At 45.1% G+C, this 23,223-nt stretch overlaps 1 protein-coding gene across 8 annotated transcripts in view; it reads right to left on the bottom strand.

Moving 5' to 3' along the window:
• Positions 1–10,939, bottom strand: part of Smarca2 (SWI/SNF related BAF chromatin remodeling complex subunit ATPase 2) — a 171,897-nt gene extending 160,958 nt beyond the window's left edge. For 2 of the 8 annotated variants that reach the window (XM_076561668.1, XM_076561688.1), the window contains exon 1: positions 8,942–9,367. The gene's annotated coding sequence lies outside the window, so the exon portion shown is untranslated. Of the gene's footprint in view, positions 1–6,459; positions 6,608–8,433; positions 8,817–8,941; positions 9,368–10,723 lie in introns of those variants that run through there. The other 6 variants (XM_076561664.1, XM_076561686.1, XM_076561674.1 and 3 more) reach the window with 4 other exon arrangements.
• Positions 10,940–23,223: the final 12,284 nt, after the last annotated feature.

Below are 23,223 nucleotides of genomic sequence, written 5' to 3'. Positions count from 1 at the left end.
AGGTGAAGGCCGGAAGGCCGGAAAGAAGAGCCTGGCTCATCCAAGGTCACATGGGTCACGGGAGCAAAACTTCTCATAGAACTTTGACTTTATCCTTTGACTCTGCGTGCACTGACCAAGCAGAGCATCTACCAGGGCAAGCCTATCGCCACCCAATTAAGGCTAGTTGAGCCCTCTACTTTCCTGCGGAGTTTAGGGAGTGGAGAAAGCCGCAAGGGAGCGGAGTCCTGAATGAATGTGTGTTGTTCACAAAGGCATGGCCATGTCAAGTACCCCATAGTCTGGGGTTCAGAGGGATGCCAAAGTCTTTCTAAGGGAGCCTGGTGCAAATAATGACTATGCAGAAGACATTCACCATAGCTTTCTCTCCCCGACCCCAGATGCTTCTAGCCTCCAGATTGCCTCCCTTCAGAGACTGTTTCTACTGAGCTTAAGTAAACCTGTCTCCTTGATCCAGCTGGGTACCATAAACCCTGCTTCCTTGTTTATCTGTATGTAATAACCCCACCTCGTGGTCCACTGTGTTCAACAGCATTGTCTCTCTGTTCAGTTCTATACACTAGACATGCTAACTGTCCTGGGTGCCAGGGTTTCTCCAGAAGAGAACCCAGTCCACTCCATCCCAGCCTACTATCTATGCGTTGTTTATCTCTTCATCCCCTTTGCTGCCCCAGTTGGGTCCAAAATCCCTGGGAGCTGTACAAGGATAGGCCACCTGAGCTCCTCTGCCCAGCATGACAAACATCACCTCCATCTTCTCCTTACTGCTTTGGAGACAAAAGAAAGGGACGACGGGGGTTCCTAAGGACACAACCAGGAAATGATCCACTGGCCAATCCCCGATCTTGACCACACTGATTTCGGGATTGCATGCCTCGGCTTGATCCTGGCAGCTCTGAAATGTGTTCCACTGCTGGGCCAGACAGGAGGAGAACAGGAGACAAAGAAAACGATGGAAACAATGGCGCAGGTGTTTTGCAACAGTAAAGATTTGGCTGGGACAATATATTTATTTATCAAGGGATGAAGTATAGAGAAGCCAAGCCCTAAAGAGATTCCGAGTTGGAAACATCATTACCCAAAAGTGTTATGAGACTTAGCCCAACACCCAAGGATCCATTTTTATGTATTTACTCTCAATTCTACTGAGTGTCTCAGGCAGAGGGCAGTTACAGGGGGACAGTAGGGACGGGGACGGACACACACACACCCCTAATAGGACACTTAGGCAATAAAAGGCAACAAGAGAAAAAGGCGGAAGATCATCCAAAACTAGTATGGGTCCAGCTAACTGTCTCCAAGGCAACGGGGGGGGGGGGGGGAGACACCCAAGGAGGAGGAAAAGACTCAGGGAAGGGTTAGTGGAGATACAATAATATCTTAATAATAAAATAAATAAAACCTTCTAGAAACTAGAAACTAGAAGAGTCGGGGAGTACTCACTAACTTGGACAACACCCCCTAAACTGCCCTTCACCAGAGCTCCTAAAGAAGCTTGGAGACAGCCCAAGACTCCAGCCAATCTTTCCCACAGCTCACTTTACAGGAAGACTTTGAGGTCCAGGCTAAAGGTGGACCATCATAAATAAGAACTTAGTCCCAAGTCTAAGAATAACTCAGCCTCTGCCAGCATTCTGGCTGTTACAGGAGAGCGATAAGGCTTGGGAGATAAGTTAAGATAAGGGACCTTTTGTGTCTTCAGAAGTCTCTGGTCAGAAGGGCTGCTTGGCTTTTTTTCTACATAGCCTTCTCTCTAGAAGAACTGAACTCCTTCACACGGGGTAGCCACTTGCCTAGAATCAGACAGAGCACACCAGTTTGGTATGTGAGGGATACCTAGGACGTAACTGGCAACAAGTCTACCAGGAGCCTCTTGCTCAGAAGCCAAGGTGGTCTGGCCCATAGTTACACATCCTGGAGGCCCATTCTGCCCCTTGGCCTGAGAAGTGCAACTGTAAACAGTTCCCAATATAATTTGGGATGGTGATACCAATCATACCATGCCTAAAGCTAATGTAAGTTATTCCACCCAAACCCTAGAAAAGCATTGAAAACACATTCTCATGGTTATTCATGTTGGCTTGCCATTCATTTCAAAGGCATATATGTTTTAAGAAGTGCTTGGATGAGAACTTTTCTGTTCACTGGGCTTCTGTGAACTTTCTTTCATCTTTCAATCAGGGAAAACAAATTTAGGACATGCCTGAGCTGCTGCCCTGCCTTTAAATAAACTGCCTTGGGACCGTCCTTGCCCAGAGTTAGACCTGGCAAAGGCTGGGAGGAAGCTCGGTGCACAGAGAAAATAACAACAAACTGTGCTGGACTCAAACTGTGCTCCCCCATCCCCCCCCCACACACACACACACAAACACCCCACTACTACCACCCCCCCACCCCCCATCCTCCCTCACTCTCGTGGGCTCTGGCACTGCCTGGGCGGGATCCTGGCTTCACCTTTTCACCTCCACAGATCCTGAGTTATCACCCCACAGGAGTCCTCCACCTATGATGTACGATATACCACACTAGTGAGAACCGACGTTTCCACACAGGAAAAAAAATGTCTTATAAAGGGTGTTTATCAGGCAATCCAAAATGTAAGAGGCCCCTTCAATACAGAAACAACACACCTCTCTGATCTGGGACTACTCACAGAACAGAACCAAGCAAAGGCTAACTTACTCCTAAAATCCATGTGAGCACATACTGCTAGGCTATTGACCATAAAAAAGAAACCAGCCAATCAAACCATCAAACACTAGCTTCAAAGTGGGCATCCTGAAGTGTAACAAACCACTCCAGCATGTTGTGTACACGCCTGTCCTTCCCAGACGTGTAAAGGCTCTTTCCCGAAGCGATCTCATCTTAGAATGCTGATAACAATCAATGGTTGCCGCTTCATTTTCTGTTAAGACAATTTCGTCTATACCCTGAAAATAATTTTTTTTTTTGAAAGTATGAAATGCATGCCTTAAAATCTGGCTGGCAGGCTCACTTTTACTTAGGAGCAAAACTCAACATGTAGGCTTACATGCAGAGTGAGCCGGGGTGATATATGTAACGGACAGCCTGGTGGCACTGGGGATTCAACCTGGAAAAATGAGCCTAACGTGGACATGCTAGACAATCCCTCTACCACTCAAGTACAGCCCTAGCCCAGCTGATCTTTAATATGCCCAACATTCCCTGGCTGACACAGTCACAATCAGAATTCAACAATGAACCCTTCCAGCTCACTGCAGTAAAAATTGACAGTTACCATTTATGAGTCTGTCATCAACAGGTCCACTGAACCTCTTTGGGTTTCAAGCTCCTTACCTACCTCAGATGCACACTGGAAAGCCAGCATCAAGCTTAGTTTTGGAGGACCTAAATAAAATATAAGGTGTGCAGACACCTTGTGAGCTTATCCATAGACAGATGCTCATTACTGTCAGGATCCCTATAAGATCTTCCATTCTCACCGTGAACTTGAATATACAAGTTACCAGATGAGTCTAAAATGTAACTGTGTTCATGAATCAGCACCCTTGGCTCAAACTTTCTGAGAGAGGCTGGCTGGAGAGATGGCTTAATGGTTAAGAGCACCGGCTGCTCTTCCTGAAGATCGATTCCTAGCACCCACAGGGTGGCTCATGACTGTTTGCAACTTCTGACCTCTATGAGTACTAGGCATGCGCACAGTCCACAGACATACATGCAGAGAAAACACATATGCATAAAACAAATAATATGTAGATATTTAATTCTGAGACATATATTTAAACCTTCAACATATATTGAGTAAAAGATGTATACTCTAGCCTATACATCATGGCTTTATCTTGTTGGAGACCTCTGGCCCAGGCAAACAGGTCAAACAGGTACAGTGGTCTTCCCAAGGCTTGTGCAAGCTTAGTCCCTGTGACCTCAGGCTTTCTTCTGATCTCAGGTGACCTGCATCCACCATCCCCATCTCTGCTCTGTTCTTCCACAACCCTAACCCTTCTCTAAGATTTTATCTGTCGTCCCATGAAGTCAAGAGAGCTGGTCCTGATCTCCGTCTGTCACAGAGCTCAGCAGGTCACTTGCTTCTCCTGTGTGTAGATGATCAGGTACATTCTGGAAAACACATCACTTCTTACTGACCACTGGTTTGTTTTTGTTTTTGTTTTTAACAGAATTTTGGACTTTGCTTAATGGCATTTCAGAACAGAACGGCAAACCACAGAATAGCTGCAAATATTTGCCAAGCTATTATGTGTCCAGTTGTTAAAAAGCCTGGGGGCAGGGGAAGCTTTCCTCCCAGACATTCAATTTCCATAGGGATGGCTCATCTCCCAGTGGGATGGCAGAAACTGCAGTATATATACCACATCCAGCAGGCAAAGAAATGTACAAGCATCCCAAACAAGAAAAGCCCAACAAGAATGCAGATCCACAGAGAACCACCTCAGGTAACCTGAGTGCCAACACACTACAGTTCTTCACAGTTAGCTCGCTCTCTCTCTCTCTCTCTCTCTCTCTCTCTCTCTCTCTCTCTCTCTCTCTCTCTCTCTCCCTCTCTCCCTCCCTCCCTCCCTCCCTCCCTCTCTCCCTCCCTCCCTCTCTCTCCCTCCCTCCCTCCCTCCCTCTCTCTCCCTCCCTCCCTCCCTCCCTCCCTCCCTCCCTCCCTCCCTTCTTTTCCATAATTTTAACTCCCTAATGCAAAATCCAGTTTTTAGAAAGAAGAGGGGATTATAATTACAACTTAAAGGCCTTTAAACTATGTTCTATTTCAGCCTCAACTTCTGGGGATTCCATCCATCAGTTACAAATCTCAGACCATACTTAGATTAAATACTTTTTTTTTTAAGTTTCTAATACAGTAGTATTTGCACAAATGTAGATCATATCCTGGTATAAGACTGACGCTTAACCCCATAAAAATGCAGTATTCTTGATGCTTTAAATCGTCCAGAATTATAGCCTGAATATACCTGTCAGAATGTCCCACCGGCCTCATAGAACCAGTAAAATACCACAACTCATACCAAGTTTCCCAGAAGTCCAGAAATAAATCGTGGGCTAGGGATGCTGCTCAGCTGGTAGAGTATTTGCCTTGCATACACAAAGTCCTGGGATCCATCCTTAGCAGAGAGTGTGACGATACACAGCTGTAATTCCAGCAGTTCGGATATCGGAACAGGAAGACTGACAGATTTTAAAAAAAAATCAAAATCTGTATCCCTATCCAATTTATCATTCTAGATGATCATGTGAGATAATGTGAATTAATGAGGTGTTTCTAGTCAATGTTCAAAACATTCACCATTTAGCTACTGTACTTCATTAGATCCCTTATATGTTTTGCTGAGGTATAATTATTCAAGTATTTAAACAGTATTAAAAAAAAAAACAAACAAACCTTAGTACTTGAAAGTGCTGCTATGTCCTGAACACTTTCAAGGAAAGGTGCTAAACTAATGTGGACAAACAATAAAGTTATAATGAAACAGTAACAAAGGCATAAAGTCTTTCAAGCCCTGGTTGCAAGGTCCCATTTAACTTAGTGATAAATATGCTCTTTCATAATAAATATATGATAAGGCAAATAAATACGTTATTTCATAAACTCTGGCAGGGCCTAGTGCTAGACTCCTATGTTCTCTGGTAAACACAAAGTCACAACTTTCTGTATAGAAAAATAACAAACAAATACCTACAACTTCCTAAACACTATACCAAATAAATTACCGGCAGGCATCTGTATTTTCTATTCCTGACTACTATGCAGTGACTCATAACTTTATTAACTGGCTAGATAGTAAAAGTTCCACACACACACAAAATTTTTTTCCCAAAGATGACAGGGGAAAAAAATCAAAAGTAACCTCCAAATATGGCTTTTTACGAGGGGCCTTTCATCATTTGTTCATTAGAAATTACCACAGGAGGGAACTGTGACCCTCAGTTTTCTGAGACCACTCATGCCAAGGGACACACTGTCCACATCCCACATCATCTTAAGTAGAAACAGTATGAATCAAAACTTCTGGTGGTTCAGGCTGGCTGGCACTCCTTCACAATGCTGAGCCGGGAAATGGTCCTCAGCATGGTGCCCGAGATAAGTCAGTCCTCCTGGCAACATGTCAAAATGTCATAAATAGTGATTTATTATTTCTCTAGAGTAGCAAAAAGCTGCTGACCTAGGAGGGTTTGACAAAGGCCTTGTTTACAAAGGAAGACTTCTAAGGGACAGAGAAAGCTGGAAACACTGGAGGACAGCGCCACTTTCATAATTTATGAAACTTCTCTGTTTACAGTCCTCCCCCAAAACACAATGAGCCTTTAAAATGAAACGTCAAAATATTACAGTATTACAGAGTATCACAGCCACCTTCCAGAAGAGAAAGTGGAGCTTCTACCCCCACCCCCACCCCACCCCACCCTGTGGCTTATTTTAAACTTAATCAAAAAATTAGAGTTTTAAATAATTACCTGCAAAGGGCTTACTGTCTAGGTGTACTGTGTCAGGAGCACTTACAAGAAAGAACCCAAGCACTAACCGTGCAAGAAGCACACTTTTATTGCGGTCAATTCTAAGCCTCAGGTGTTGGCCAGAGCACTTTTCAAGAAACTTGATGAGAAATGCTAAAAAAAAAAAAAAAAACCACTTTACAAAAGAACAAAAGGAAAGATCTAAGACTGCTTTGAACAGGCTCTGTGGTGAATGTTTGTGAGACACCACAGTGCAGCCAGAGCCAAAGCTGGGCTCTGAGTGATACAAGAAGTCCAGAGAGAAAGGCTGCATGGGGGGACCAGTTCCCTCCCTGCCAAAGGTTCTGACACTCCCAATGCTAACTCATTTAAAAACACTCTCTACCAATATGGCCACACTTTTCAAAGGCCCAAACAAAAAGTAGATGGACCTCCTCCACTCTGTGGATTATTTACCCCCTCAATCTACTTTAATAATTACCTTATAAACATAAGGATGTCTCTAAATCTCCTTTTTATCAGTAGTAAACATTTGAGGTAAACGGGAGCTTTTTGCAGCCCTTTTGTTTTTTACATTCTTAAGGGTTTTTTTTTTCTTAAAAAAAAAATTCTTAGTGTATATTAACTGTATAAAATAATGGGTTTCAGTACGGCATTTTCATACATGTTTATAGTTGTACTTTAACCCAATTACCATCTCTTGTCCTTGGTCCCAAGTTCTCACCCCCCCCCCCCCCGCCCCAGCCCCCTTTTGGGTGCCCCCTCCTTTACTATCCAAAGGCAGTATTTTAAAAACAAGTCAGCAAGCCTAGAGGAATAAAAGGGCAATTAGATTCTGAAAAGACAAAGTGTGTCTCTATTTGCATAATAATGCCACCTAAGAATCAACCCAGCCACACCCCCTAACCCTTCACCAGCTCCTACTTAGAAGTAGTCCGGAGGCCTGACAAGTTCCTAGTGGGTATCAACTTCAGGTGAGGCCTCACAAGCTGGAGGAAAATGCTGGTGCAAACACTGGAATGTGCATTTGTAAGTACGTGCACACATAACATCAAACCTGTCTTTTATATTGAAAAGAAGAGTTCTCGCTGTCTTCTGAGTCCTGGGTGGTTTAGACAGGAATTCTGTGCTACTCAACCCCAAGCAACTCTCAAACCAACTTAGGTGTTCCCACAAGCAAGGCATACAAACCAAGTGAAAAGAAGTTTGAAAATTAACTGAAACCTTAAACATTACCACACCGCGCAATAAACAAACGTGTGTCCTTAACGTCTTCCTTATGCTCCATTGTTATGCATACAAAGGAATACGTGCCACCGTGATGACTAGGAAGGACGCAATGATGACACCTCTACAAAACGTGCCTAACTCGGGTCACTCTGCTTTTTCAAAAGCACCAACCTCCCTCCACTGCACTGGGGAGGAGGGGAAAAAAGGACACAGCCTGGCAAAACTCCCCAAAAGTTATATAAACAAAGGAGGGAGAAGCCCAGTGTGGGCTTCGCACCCATGTGCTACTAAAATTACATAACACCCGGTGCAGACACTGAATGAGGAATGATTCTGCACTACACCCCCGCTCTCCCCACTCCTACACCTTCCTCCTTCGCTTTAAGCACCCCAATGCCCCGCGCGAGCGAGTGGACCGCTTGGGTCCACTTGGGATGTTTCTTTTCCTAATGGAGTAAATCCTTGGAGAGTTGGAGGCACGTTTAGGCCCGAAGTTTGAACGTGCAACAGCCGCAGAGCTCAGAGACTCTCTCCGGACCTGGAGCAGAGAGGACGGACAACGACAGCCACCCGCGAGGCCTCCTTCTCCCCCGCGCGGTGCCTCCCGCTGCAAAGTTTTCCCTGCGATCGATTGCCTGCCTGACTTTGCAAGGAAGGAGAGCCAGAGACCGGAGGGGGCCCTGCGGAGAAAGACCTAGAAAGCTCGGCGGGCGGTGGCGGCGACCGGAGGAGCAGGCTCCTTACCTGGGCTACACCGAATGGCCCGGGGCTCGGGCTGGCGGCGCCTGGGGCGGGGAGGGAGCGCGGGGAGCGGGGGGTGTACACCACAGCTTAGGCCGGTGCCCGCGGCTCTGCCCCCGCCGCCTCCTCTTCCTCCCTCGCGCGCGTCATGTCACGGCGATCAAACATGTCTGTGCGCTTCGCCGCGGTGACTTCCTGATTCTCCGCCGCTCGCGCGCGCCACGCACTCGCCCTCGCCGCCGCACGCACCGCCACCGCCTCCCGCCCTCTCGCCGCCAGACCCCGCAGGGTCTACGTCCGGCTCCCGGGAGGGCTCGGGCGGGAGGCGCAGCCCGCGCAGCTCGCCACGCACTGGTCCCTAGCGCACTGCACGCTCGCTCCAGCCCGCCGCCCCCTCCTGCCCCTCCACCCGACTTGTGGCCCTGCCAAACTTTTTTTTTTTCCGGGTTGATTGGTGTCCAACTTCCCTCCGCCCCCATCCCCCAGGCAGCCCCGCCAGCCCCGCGCTCACCACCATCCGTAGCGAACAGCAACCCGGATAAAAATAATAATGTAATCCAGGCGGCGGGGGCGAACGCAAACACCCGCACTCGGCGATCTCCCGCGGGTACCGGAAACCGGCGCAAGCGCCCGGACTGGAGCGCGGGTGTCTCCTGGAGTCCGCACCGCTGCGCCCCGCCCGGCGCGGTGTCACTGCATCCAGGCTGCGCGGCCTGGTGCGGGGCACCGGGGGGCACTGTGATGGTGTGAGCTTGGTGGCTGGAGGGCGCCCAGGGGCTGGCGCGCTGGACCGGTGATTTGGGGAAGTGCATCGCGCGACACCTTTGCAGATGTCGTGGCCCTGTTTTGCAACGCCAACGGGAGGGGAGGTGGCCCAGCACTAGAGGGAAGGCAGGGGAAGCGGTGAACTAGGTTGGGATGGGAATAAAGCAACTAGAAAGCAGGGAGCGAAAAGGAAGGGGTGAGTGTCATCGCTGGGAGGAGGCTCCCACCGGCTCTCCCCGCCTCTCTCCTTCGCCACCCCCCCATCCCCTCCCCACTGCAGCCCTTTCCCTTCCCGGGCGAAAGCCACGGCCGCTACCCGGGTGCGCGCGGGTCCTGTTGTGACAGTCAGGCAGAGAGGATTATCCGGATCATGGCCTCCCCAGCCCTCAGCCGCCGCGGCTCTCCCGGGTCCCTGTGCGCCCCTGACATCCAGACCATCCCGGGTGCCCCACAGCCGCGGCTTCCGCAGCGCAAGCCAAGGAAAGACACCAAGCAAAAGAAAACAAACCCAGAGAGGGGGTAGGGCAGGCTAGCGGAGCCCTGCGGGCACCTCGGACCTCTTTCCTTGGGGCTTCCTTCCACCCCCAGCAATGGGACCCGGGTTGGACAACCGGAACTTCAATACCCCAGCCCGCGCTGCCTCCAGGTACCAGACAGGGAGGTCCGCGGCGCCACGGCCACAGCCCCCGGGCAACCCCTTCGCCTGAAGGCCTGTCACTAGTCAACATCCCCTTCCCTAGCCCGAGGGGACCTGAGGAGTGGAGGTAACACCTCCGAGTCCGCAGGCACCGACTCCGCGGTAGTGGCCGCCGCCTGCTCAGTGTGCTAGCCCGGACTACTCCCGCCGCCAAGGTCTGCTCGCGTCCCCGCAGCCGGAGCCCTTTAAACAAGTCTCTGGGAGGCGAGTAGCAGCCGTGTTGGTTGGCGCCCTGCCGCCAGCCCGGGCTCTTCGCCCTCCTTTCTCGTTTCCTTCCAACTCTAATGGGAAGGATGGCTCGGGGTGAATTGTCGCTTTTCCTTCCATTCTCCCCCCTCTACTCCCCCCAGACTCTCTCCTCCTGCCACCAGCCCTCCCACCTCTGCTTTTAAGGGGATGGGGGATGCAACCTGGCCGAGAGTGTGTTGCAACCCCGAGTTGGCAGCTCATCGCTGTCAGCCGGCCCGGGGTCAAGGCTATGGCTTGTTGGGATTTCTTCCCCTTGCCCCCTTGAAGTAGTAATTATTACTGTTGTTATTATTAGAATGGCGAGGTTCGGCTGAAACTTTCTGATTTCTTCTATCGCTGCCCGGGAGCTGTCGTTAGAGCATTCCACCTGAGGCCCGCGAGGAAGAGGCGGGCTTTTTTGTTGTTGTAGCGGTTGGCCCGCCTGTTTGTTTTGGTCTTCGAGCATGCACAATAAATAATGATTAGGATAAGGATGCATAATCCGGGGCGAAGGCGGCGCGATGCCGGAGGGGTTCGGCTGCAACTGCAGCCGGGAGGCCGGAGCCGGAGAGAGAAGAGAAAGGAGTTGTAAGTTATATTTACCTTGCTCGCGAGCAGTGTGCTGGCTGAATCTTCCCTCTCTGAGTCACCCAGAGTACAGAAACAGAGGGAGCGAGGACTAGATTATGAATATGACTTCATTGATGACAGCCGTCCCCTCCTCTTCCTAAACTCGGGCTCCGCCCCGCGTCCCACCCTCGCTGCCTCCACGGGCGCCGGAAGACGCGCCGCAGTTGGCCCCGCGCGCCGCTCCTCCCTGCCCGGCCCGGCGCGGGTTGGCGGGACGCTCCTGTCACTCGCCCTGCTCAGCGACTCCGGGCTTGCGGGGGGAGCAGGGGGCGGTGTGCAAGAATGTGGATCGAGACAGCTCTACTGTATGCGTGGATCCGTGTGTGTCTGCGAGGCGCCGGCTCTCCGCTGTGTTTGTGCCTGGAGCAGAGAAACTGCGCAGGACACACAGCCAGCCCGCAGCCCTGCAGGACTCGGGCGCCGCGTGTCCCTCGGCTGGCAGTAATCTTCCGAGCTCCTCAGGGGAGTCTAGGGGAGCCCCCCGAAGAGAAGGGGAGGACAGCCGTAGTAATAGAGCGTAGTAGTTCGGGGGAATGTGGAGACCGTGCTGGAATTTAAGTGTGCCTGCGCCTGCCAGCTCGAGCCTGCAGAGAGAAAGGGAGGGGACGGCGGGGGCAGGGCTCCGAGTGGCCCCAAAGCTGTTTGTGGCACAGTGCTGGCCGTGGGGAAAAAAATGGGCATTATCATACCAACTGAAACTTTTTCGACCCCCCCCTCCCCCCAAAGCTGTCATAAATCCGCGTTCTTCCCACCCACCCCCAACCCCCAGTGAAAAGGGAGGCGCACAAAGAACGAGCCTGCCAAATCTGTCTCATCCCTAAAGGACTACAAGCTTCCAAATGCCAGCGACGAGAAACAGCTGAGAGGCTGGACGCCTAGTAAATAAATAAACCCAAATAAAGCCGCCTAACCCCTCTGTTTACTTCTGAAAAGCACGAAGCACTCTCACCTCCCCTCACCTGTCATCTTGGAGTAAAATATACACAAAAATATGGGGGAGGGGACAGCCCCGTGGGGGTGGGGCGGGAGAGTCAGGGGGCAGCTGAACCATGGGATCTGCTTTTGATTTAAAAAGGGAAATAAATCTCATTCTCTACAGACCGGAGTCTCCTCTCTCTTGTACCCCACATTTAAGACCAATTAAGGATACAAACTGCAATTTGCCTGCCTGTAGTGGTTTGGAGAGTAAGGGCTTCGGCTTCCCTTGAAATACAGTACGTCAGCTGGACCCTAGGTCACTATTTGGCGAGGCAGTTTTATTTTTAGTTTTATGAAGTGTGAAAGAATGCTAGGAGATTTTAAATCAGGGGCCTATTATATTAGACTCAGATTAATGTAGGTGCTTGACTCTTAAAATTAAAACTGCTCCTATGTGGTCGTGTTATGAAAAGTATGATTTATCCCTTATTTTGCAATGTAATGGCTTAAATTAGTCATTCAAAGTGCACTGTGACTATGTAGTTGAGGATCCCTCCCACCCTAGAGTAAAATCCTATTTTAAGATGGTTTATAATTTTACAGAATTGACTGTGTGAGCAACAGGATCTGAAGTGCCATTCTATGGATGTTCAAGCTTTGGTACTGGGTATGTTGATGGCAAGGAGCAATGGGAACAAATGTCAGATTCAGTATGTGCTCATTAAGTTTCAAGAAGTGTTTATATCACTAGTCCAGGCCTGGGAGGGAACATTACAAAGACTCCACTTTTGCCTGGCAGGAAAAGCGAATGATCCCACACCCTATAGTTTTATAGTTTTCCAAATGCTGTTACTTGCTTGTTAAATCTGGCTTCCTTGTTTTTGTGTATCCCAAAGTGAACTTCTAAACAAAACAAAACAAACAAACTAAACCCACAGGACACTAAGGTACTAGAATATAGTGTGCCCCAAAGGTTGAAAGAAATTGTTTCTCTCCTGAGGGTAGACCAGTATAACAGTAACTGGGAATATAGTTACTGAGAAACACTAAACACAATTAATAGTGTAGTAAATGTATAATCTAAATGCTAACTTCTAAGGGCCTAATAGATTTCAGCTTTACAGAAATGCAGCCAGAAACCTAATTATGGATAATAAAAGGCTTTAATCTAATGACAATGCTTACCTTTATTCATTAACAAGGATTGGGTTTTAAACTTTAAGGGCCCAGTTGTTTCCTCCACATGTCAACTTCACAGGCCAAGATTAACAATTTGGTGATGTCACACTGTATGTGTGTGTATGTGTGTGTGTTGTGTTTGTATTTGTTTCTTTGTTTTTCTCTCTGTGTCTCTGTCACTATCTGTCTGTCTCTCTCTGTCTCTGTGTATGTATGTGCATTTCTCTCTGTCCATATTTCATTTGCCTCTGTATGTGTGTCTGACTATCTCTGTCTGTCTGTCTGTTTCTGTCTGTCTGTCTCTATCTCTCTGTCTCTGTCTGTCTCTCTGTCTCTCTCTGTCTCTCTGTCTCTCTCTCTGTCTCTCTCTCTCTCTGTCTCTCTGTCTCTCTCTGTCTCTCGTGTGTGTGTGTGTGTGTGTGTGTGTGTGTGTGTGTGTGTGTGTATGTGTGTGTTTTGCAGGGGCTAGCTATTCCCAAATGTTCTAGAATTCACAGCTTCCTGCCCCCAGGTATGCCACACCATGCCCAGCATAGCTTTACCTTTATTCCCTTGTGAATAAAATTTCACCTCCACTTGCCATGACAACATTTTGAAAGAGAAACCATCATCTTTATGACACTAAAGCCAGCAGCCAGTGCTTCTGGCATTTCTTCAGAGAGAAAGTAAGGAGAAAGCCTTCCCTTTGTTATATGTGTGTGTTCTCCAGCTTACATAAAATTTTGATGCAGCACTTGGAGGGGTTGCTACCCATACATTACATGCACAACTATGGGAGTGTAAGAACACAATGTATGGTTGGGAGTACAGATTAAATATAGATACTTGGCTCTCTTTCCCCTCACATTGACCTAAGAATGCCTCACCTTCTCCCTTCAGGTATCTCCTCTGAAGAATTGTCTTGTTTGTAGCTTGAACTGCCTCAAGTAAGAATTTTATCAAAGAATTCTTAAACTCATAAGAAATGAAAAAGCAGCAGCATTTGCTCCATATTAAAAAAAAAAGAGTGTAGAGTATATGGCATGAGCTTCATCTCTGAAGTAAAGCAAAATATAACAATTGATGATGTTAAGGAAGAAAATAAGAGGTTCTTTTGTTTTGTAGAAAATCATAGGACAGCAACTATGGATTGAGGCTAAAAGGACTCGGGATGCTGCACAGGATGCTACATTCCCAGGAAGCTTTTCTTTGGGGACTTTGATGAGTCATAATGTGTTCTCTGAAGTTGCTTTTCTCTTTCTAGCTTGGTATCAAGGGGTGGAAGTTGCTTTTTCATGTCTGCTTGGCCACATCTACTTTGTTATGTAAGTCTGCTTTGGCAGATGAGAATGTCTCTATAGAGTAGACACTGGTTTTAAAAACTGGTATCTTGTTGCAACACCCTCATGAAGAAAAACTGCATGCATAAAATTTGGAAACTCCTAGTCCCAACAGAGGATTAATGTGGATTGAAGTGTTACCTAGCTTCAGGCCAGAGCACGTAAGGCCATTTAGGGAACAAGTATTCCATCTGTAGCAATAGAAACTGAACTTTGACAAATTGACAAATCAGCTGACATTTGATTTAGTGAAGAGTTTAGAATTAGTAAGAAGACCAATTACAGAAATAAACACTCTTTTCCCCCCCCATAAACAATTTCAAAAAAATCTTGTCTCTCCATAATCATTTCTCCAAAATGCCACCCTAATTTTCTTTGTGAGCATATGACTCTCTACTTTAAAATCCATATATTCCCAATCCATCTTGGGATAAATATCAAACTTCTTAGCATAGCATTCAAGACCCCTAAGGGACAAGTCCCTACCTTCCTTGTTGACTTTCCCAAAATGCTGCACTGTGGGAGATCTGGTCTACCTACCAGTTCTTATGGAGCTCTATTGGCCATATTTCTGTCTCTGATATTTGAGTCTTAACTCCAGATTCTCTAAGACTCAGCTGTGACCCAACATATTTCTAGTGGTCCTTGTGCCCTTGCAGACAGAAAAGCTGCAGGACCTACTCTGCTCCCATAGCAACCAAAGTGTACCTCCATTAGAGCACTTATCACTTTGATGCAATTATTTGTTTGGTATCCTCCACCAGTGCCTGGAGGGTATAGAATAAGTTCAATTCATTGGGGGAAACCCCAGCAATTAGCTAGATTCTTAGCACAGTGTATTTAAAAAAAAAAAAAAAAGAACCCAAATACCACAAATTTGTTGAATGAAAGGATGAGAAATAGATAATAAATTTGTCCAGCATAGAGATTACAGCAGGTCTTCACCACAAGTAATTATCATGTTAACAAACAAAATTACACAATATTCACAGTCTTTATGATATTTTTCAAACTGAAAAGATTTGAAAATGTTTGTTTTTTATTGTGTTTTGTTTGGAAGCTTCAAAGATGAGAAGAAGCTGTACTTTCGGATAAAGAGTATTGACAAGAAGTTGTGTTTATGTTTGAACCAGGCCGGAAGGAACAGCGAGGCAGACATGGCGGCTGTGTGCACTAATAGAATCAGTCAGTCCTGACAGCAACTTTTGTTTATTTCTCCTTTACATCACATACCAGAAGTTGGGCCAAGATCTTCACATATATCCTTTCATCCCCTTAACCAGATGAGAAATGTGACACCAGCCCCATTTTCTAGTTGCATATGCTGAGAGGGCTAAGTAATGTACTTAAACAGTGCTCTCCAAAGTGGAGAAAGCAAGGCAACTCCTTGTAACATGAGAAGACTACTAGACACTCAGTTTTTCCTTCATGGTCTTAAAATATTTCTGCTGCAACAAACCCCTCCAAAAAAGAGTATTATAAATACTTATTTTACTCACGGCCTGTAGAGCCTTTAGGCACCTCCTTTATTAAACTAGTTTTATGCCATGCACAACACCTGAAGAGCACTGGGAAAAGAATTGTCATAGGCAGCAGTGACACTGGCACCCTTCAGTTCCTTCGTTGACATTGACATCTCTTTAGGCATTGACAGTGCCTCAGGTTTACAGGTTCTACCTCAAATGGATTCACAGATGACATTGCTGCTTCTAATTTTAGCCAATCAGCCCTCTTATTTATGAATCAACATACTTAAAGAGATTTCTGAAAAGAAATCAAAGGTTGAGACGGCAATAAGACAAGCGCAGGTGAAAATCAGGCTCCAAATTGCTACTTTAGCCCCTAAGAATTCCTTTCCAGCCATGTTGAGAAGTAAAACAACGAGGGTCTAATTAGATCTCACAAGAAATAGGTCAAAAATATCCACAATTACCCAAGACTGCTTGCGATATAGATTGATATTAACTATTACCAATGATGAATTCTGACTTAAGCATTCAGTTTGTGTTGAGGCATTCATTATTGATAATATGATGTAATCATAATTAGCAAGATAATTAAAGTTTTTCTCTCATCTTCACCTTACTCCATCATTTCTGCTGTGTGTTTCATAATATACTTGATATATTATTAATACTGAACTTGAGTTTAATAGGGAAATATATATAAGTCATACTTTATCTTACTTTCATTTCAGGTTCAAGGGAAATGTGATCAAACAACTTTTAGATGACTAAATGATGAAGTCAGAATTTTTAACTCACTTTTGGTAGCTCTCCAGACTCAAGCAATGTGTGTTCTCATGTAAAAGCCGTACAGTTATTTGTCATCAGTAAAAGGTTCTTGGTCCATTCTGGAACACTGGTGGGGGTAGAATATAAATCATCTTCTGAGCACTTACTGTTCCAAATTATGTGACCATGTTAAAATGGATTTTTATTTTATTACTATTGTTATTATCATTATTATTTTTCTTTTGTTTTGGGTTTTTTTGAGACAGGGTTTCTCTGTGTAGTTTTGGTGCCTGTTCTGGATCTCACTGTGTAGACCAGGCTGGCCTTGAACTCACAGAGATCCACCTAACTCTGCCTCCCAAGTGCTGGAATTAAAGGCACGTGCCACCACCACCAGGCTTTGATTTTAATTTTAATGATATTTTATTGATCCTCTGAGAATTTATTATAATGGATTTTGATATTTACACCCTCCTCCAATTCCTCCCATACTCTCTATCTCCATCTTCATTTCCCTACATTGAGTTTTGTTCCTTCTTCTCTACTTTCCCATGGAGTCTATTTTGTGCCTGCCCTGGAGTGTGTTTAACCTACCAGGGATCACATCATCCAAAACCCTGACTCTCTTGTAGCAGCTATCAAATGCCAGTAGCTCCTCAACTGGTGGTGAGATTTGGTGCCCACCTCCCCTCACCCCCTCCTGTAGTGGGTAGCCATTCCAGCTTTGATCTGGAAGTTCCAACCCCCATTGAGGCTTCGGCAACTGTTGTGCCTGCAAGGCGGTGCCAAGGGAGGCGCAGAGAGACCCAAGATCTGGATGCTCTCTCTCTCTCTCTGTTCCTGGACCCTAGACGGTGGAGGTTGACCAAGCAGAGCTCCAGAGAACACCGCTGGACTGCCATACACCTTCCACAGACCCCGGCGACCTACCTATCCCTTCATTTGTAAGCTATCCACTAAATAAATCTTCCTTTTAACTATATGGAGTGGCCTTATTAATTTCACCAATACCCTCAATACTGAGATTTGTCTGGCTTGAGCTTACAAAGGTCTGGTGTAACCTGCCACAATCAATGTGTGTCCAACTGTCCTGTTGTATCTGAAAATACTGTGTCCTTGAAGTGATAAACCACCTGTGAGTTTTACAATATTTTGCCCCTTCTTCCACACAGATTCTGGAGCCTTGGGGGAAGAGGTGTGATAGAGATGTTATTAGGGCTGAGCACCAGTTAGGTGTCTTTGTGTTAGTTGCTGTGTACTCTATGAAGTTTCTCTGATGAGGGCGAGAGATGAACTGATCTATGGGTATAGAAATAAGCCTACTTTGTTCATTTAGCAGAATACTAAAATTATATTCTCCCCTAGGATCTATGACTTATCTAACCACAGGTTCTTGATACCATTAACAGTCCCAAGTATGGATTCTATAAGTGGGGGTTCTACTCATGGAGGGGACCTTATTCCAAACAGAAACTGCTTGATTATTCCCATGTGTGGTACAGTTGCACCAACAGTGGGCATAGCTTGTCAAGCCAGTCAGCAGTATTGTACCTTATGGCATTCACTGCTGGGTGAAATTGATGACTGCTTTTCTGTTCTGGTAATGTGTACTAGCTAGTATGGTTGAAGCTTCCAGGTCAGTGCCAGCTTGATTTTTCCATGTTGTGCGATTCAAGTATGTGGTATCTTCAGCAATAGGCGTGTATTGTCAAGTTCTGGGAGGTAAACCAAGAGTATTGGAAATAGCCTGTAATGCTTGTGGGTCTATGGGATCCCATTTGCCAACAACTCCAAAAGGGGCAACTCATTCCAAGTAGTGGGGTTTTATTTGCTAGTATATGGTGTCTAGTTGGGGCGTTCTTCTCCCAGTGTAGGTTAATTCCATTAAAACTCTTTTATATGTGCATATGTATATATTTTAGGAAGCTCAATATGCATTTTCTTCAATGAGTCCATACACTTCATTATACTCTCAAGGAGCTCTTCCCTCAAGAAGGTGGTAAGAATTACTAAGAACTATCAGTACCCTAAATGACCCATGAAAATTTTCTGATAAGAAATCAATCCTCCCCATGACTTTTACAAAATTGTGCACATTTTATGCATCCAACTCAAAAATAAGCCAACAATATGTAAATGAAGAAATAATTACAAAAATTACCTTAGACAACTGTATAAAGATTATGAGATAAGTCATCTGTTTTGCATGGGGGTGATGATGGAGTTTGTCTGTTCCCAGATAGGATTAAAATACCGTCTTGTCCAATATGGGACAGACTTGACTGGGACAGCAAGGGAAAGAAGAAAAGACAAAGAGACACATGCAGAAAAGCTGGGGTTAGCTGGACGGGGTTCTCTGATGGAGACATCACAGTATTCCAGACGCTCAACATGTTCGTTATATACAACCAAAGAGAACGGCAGGGCTTTCGCATATAGCTGAACAAGGAGGTGGGGTTACCAAAGGCCGACAAACAAGAAGGCAGTGTTTATGGTACACAGCTATGCTGTGTAATAATCCTCTTGTACACTGTAAAGATTTGTCACTCAGATTTGGCTTAATAAAACGTTGATTGGCCAGTAGCCAGGCAGGAAGTTAGGCAGGAAAGCCAAACTGAGAATGCTGGGAAGGAGAAGGCTAGAGTCAGGAGTCATCAGCCAGATGCAGAGGGAGCAGGAGATGAACATGCCATGCTTATGAAGGTACCGCCACATGGCAGAGTGTAAATAAGGAATATGGGTTAACTTTAAATGTAAGAGCTAGTTAATAATAAGCTCAAGCTATCAGCCAAGCATTTACAATTAATATAAGCTGCTGTATGATTATTTGGGAGCAGGCAGTCAGGACAAGAAACATCCATTTACACAGCTGGATCAAGGAGGCTGGTTTAGCTACTCTCCAAAGAGCAGTGTCTAGAGGGGCGCAGTCACCAGACCATAAATATCCATGGGGAAAAAGATATTGTGGCCTTTCCCCCCTGTATACACTATCAACACAATCAACAGGAGACTTGGAACCAGAGGAAGGGCTTTGCCATTATCCCACAGGTAGGGTCCTTGGCATGGTTGTACTCATGGCAACATCACACATTCACTAAGGACTTCACTCACTCAGGGCTTCCTCCACTCCTCACAAAAATACATTCCACAACAACATGGCTTCATTTTAGCTTTCAGTAGTGTTTTTAACCAAAGAGTGATGAGCAGAAAACAACCATAAGATGTTTGGAACAGGTTTAAAAGCATCTGGATTCTGCACTGGGTGGGAAACTTTTATTTCCCTTTCAAAAACACTTAGCTGAACAGGCACTGACTTCAGTAAGTGTTGGATATAAAGAAAATGATCATATTTTATGTAGATATGTGCATATCCAGTTACTTATCCCATCAGAAGCATTGTCATGAGTATTGGAGTGTTAGTTATGATTATAAAGATGATTTGGGACCTTTGGGCAAAAGATTTTTCCATAAATATATGGTGAAATGGAGCCCTCCGATAAAAGAATATCATACTTAGGACTTAAAGTTTCAAGATACATCTGAATCTAAAGAAGTCAATATTTATATCTTGTCAATATTTTATTGAAGTATACTTTAAGATATATCCCCTGCCAGGGATATTTTCTTCTTTGTAACCTCAGTTTTTTGTTGTGACAGTTTATTTGAGCTTATGGTTGCAGAGGGAGAGTCCATAATGGCAGGGAAGGCATAGCAGCAGGTGACTACAGGAAATAGTGATCACATTGTTAACCAGAAGCACAGAGCAGAGCGAGCAAACAGGAAGTCAAACGAAGCTAGAAACCCTCAAGAGCAGCAAGTGCTCCTAGCTGCTGAGCCATCTCCCCAGCCCCAAGATGGAGGTCTTCTTGCTCAGCCCTTCTTGCTTATATGTCCTTTCAAAAATCTTAACTCACAATACAGTGTGGAAAAGTTTTACTCCTCTCTAAATGCCATGCCTCATAGTGTGGGATAGAGCTGCAGAGCCACCATAATCAAGTGGTTTGCTATCTTTTTACCCTATCTAAAGCACAATCCAACATTTTATCTAAAATTGATGCCTTCTTCAAACATCTCATTTGTGTCAATAATTTTTCTCATTTGTACAACATTTTTGTACTGGCAACCTATGACTACATTACAAAAAAAAATCTGATTAATGGGAAAAGTCACATGTAATTCCACCAGGCCCACCCATTACTATGATTATTTGTTTTCTTTCCAACTTCTCTCACTGCATGTGTTATGTACCAATGTAACCATGATTTCCAATCTTAATTGGATCTTGCTTGTGGTCCTGAGTATTCTATGAGGATTTTCCATAAGGAAAGCCTTCCTAGTAGGTCTTGTGTTACCGTTCTGTTTCCAGTGACTACCATCCAGTACAGTTCGCACACTAAGCTGACTTCAGTCATAGTCCTAGCACCAGCGTACACACCTTTCACAATGTTCTTTCAGGAACACCAGGGGGTTCTTCACAACCTGAAAATGAAGTCCAGGCTTCATACCAAGCACTAGAGGTCATTTTCAAGCAGGAGTCCATTCTTTTCCACTCCCTCTCTTATTTCAGAAACTTTTTTTAATGCAAGACTTACTACTGACAACTCTCTGCACAAAAAAATCAAAACAGTGATTTCCTCACTATCTCTCTTCATAACAGTCTACTTGTCTCTAATGCCCACTTCTACCCATTGTAGTTACTCCGCTCTCATATATATGTGTACATATATATACATATATATACACTGTGTATGCCACATGTATATGTGTGTAAATTGTTTATTTGCATTTACTTGTTTAGTTATCTTGTTATGGCATGCACACACACACATGTAGAAGCCAAAGGACAATTTTGTTGATAAAGTTCTCTTCTACTATATGGGTTCTGGGGATTGAACTCAGATCACCAGGCTTGGAAGCAAGACCTTTTAACTACTGAGCCATCTCACAGGTCCTCTGGTATCTTTTTAATGATTTCCACTAGTAACCATTTACTTAACAGCCTCTGGGACCTATCTAGTTCCTCAGTACATCCTCAAAGCTCAACACAAAGGGTATACTCAATACATACTCGTTAATAATGAGGAGGAGGGCCACTATCAGCACAGCTGTACCACCTTCTGTGACAAGCAGGAAGCATCAGGGAGAAAAGCCTCTACAGGTCTCCTTAAATTCAGTCAAAAGTCCCAAGAGATTTACACATATTTTACTTGAATGGCATAGACATAATCAATGGAAGTGAGGAGAAAGGAAAGGAGGTAGAGAGGAAGGGAGGGAGGGAGGGAGATAAAGAGGAAGGGAGGGAGGGGAAAAGCAAGGGAGAGAGAAGGGATCGGAAAGGAGGGGAAGACAAAGAGAACAGAGAAAGGGAAGAAAAGAAACAAGACTCACCGTGGATTTTCACACACTGTATTTCATTGTACTATAGCAGAGATAAATGTGAAGCATTCCAAAGCTGTAAGATCTCTCTCTGTGTCACAATCATGTTTTCAGGCCTCAGCTCCTAACAATAAAAGGTCCCAAAATATGACCCCAGGCTTTGCCAGTGCACTTTGGTGTCTCAGAAACTCAAAGCATGAAGAAGACCCAAGGCTTGGGCTCCCAGCTGGTGTTGCCTGGGATGCACCTCTAGCTCTATGAAGAACTGCTTGCTTGACTGCAGTCAGTTTACTCAACTTTTCTATGCTTTCTTTTCTCCTGCCCTGGAAGAGGAGTGCCTGTCCTTGGAATCTTAGAACGTAAGTATCAACCAGCTCTCTTCCTCAGAAATCTCTGATGTGTAATGTCAGTGTTTCTGTTGGTTTGTTACTGAGAAAAGGTCTCACTGTGTAGCCTTGGCTGGCCTGGAACTCACTGGATAAAACGGCTGACCTCAAACTCATAGAGATCTTCCTGCCCCTGCCTCCCAAGTGTTGGAACTAAAGGTCTATGCCACCAAGCCCGGCTTGTAGCATATGTTGATCCCTATGATGTAAATATTCCTAGAATAACTGATTTCAAGCTACATCAAGCTCACAAAATTCCTGGAAACCTAGCAGTTGGCTTCTGCAGGTCCCCATACTAACAGGGTTGTATTGAAGGTGAAGTGAATTAATGCACATGAGGCACTTAGATCTTGCTCTGGCATACCATTCACTTGCTTTGATGAATATTAGCTATTTTGAGCTCACCGTCTTAGTTTGCCCTCTTCTATGGAAATGGGGGATTGAAATAGTATATTGCAAAAAAGCAGTTGCCTCGAAGTTAGTTCTTGCCAGCCTTCTCTTAATCGCCTGTTTTATGTTCACGACTGCCAAGCAGCCCATTGACTTCCTTGATTTCCTTTCCTTTTCCTTAATTCATCTTTCTGGAGCATTCTAAGAATCAGAAGACTGGCTTAAAGCCACATACCAGGAAAGAAAAAGGGTTTATAAAAAATATGGATAATCCCAAATGAATAATTTTTCCTGAATAACCATTTTAAGAAATGCTTAAGTACTAACTCAACTAGCTCTGGAAGTTTCTTTGGGTATGATAACGTATTGCCCATTTTGAAAGGAAATATGAATTGTATTCCACCTAGCCTTATTTCAAAATAATTTTACTCCCTGATATTCTTCCTGACACAAAATAAATAAGAATTTTTATTAAAAAGAATCCCCAAATATATTACTGCGAGCAGTATGACTTTCTGCCTTTTGACTCCTATGGGTATTTCTACGACTCCACCAATAAAATATCTGCTTACGAATATCATTTACTGGCTGTTGCATCAGAGCTAATAGTTATGCAATAAACATTTGCTGCCTGTGGAAAACATGGCTGTTTTTGATCTTTCAGCCAAAAC

This window comes from Peromyscus maniculatus, chromosome 1 (assembly GCF_049852395.1).
Source record: "Peromyscus maniculatus bairdii isolate BWxNUB_F1_BW_parent chromosome 1, HU_Pman_BW_mat_3.1, whole genome shotgun sequence".
Taxonomy (NCBI): domain Eukaryota; kingdom Metazoa; phylum Chordata; class Mammalia; order Rodentia; family Cricetidae; genus Peromyscus; species Peromyscus maniculatus.
The sequence above is the reverse complement of the archived record's forward strand: the minus strand, read 5'-3'. Positions and strand labels throughout refer to the sequence as shown.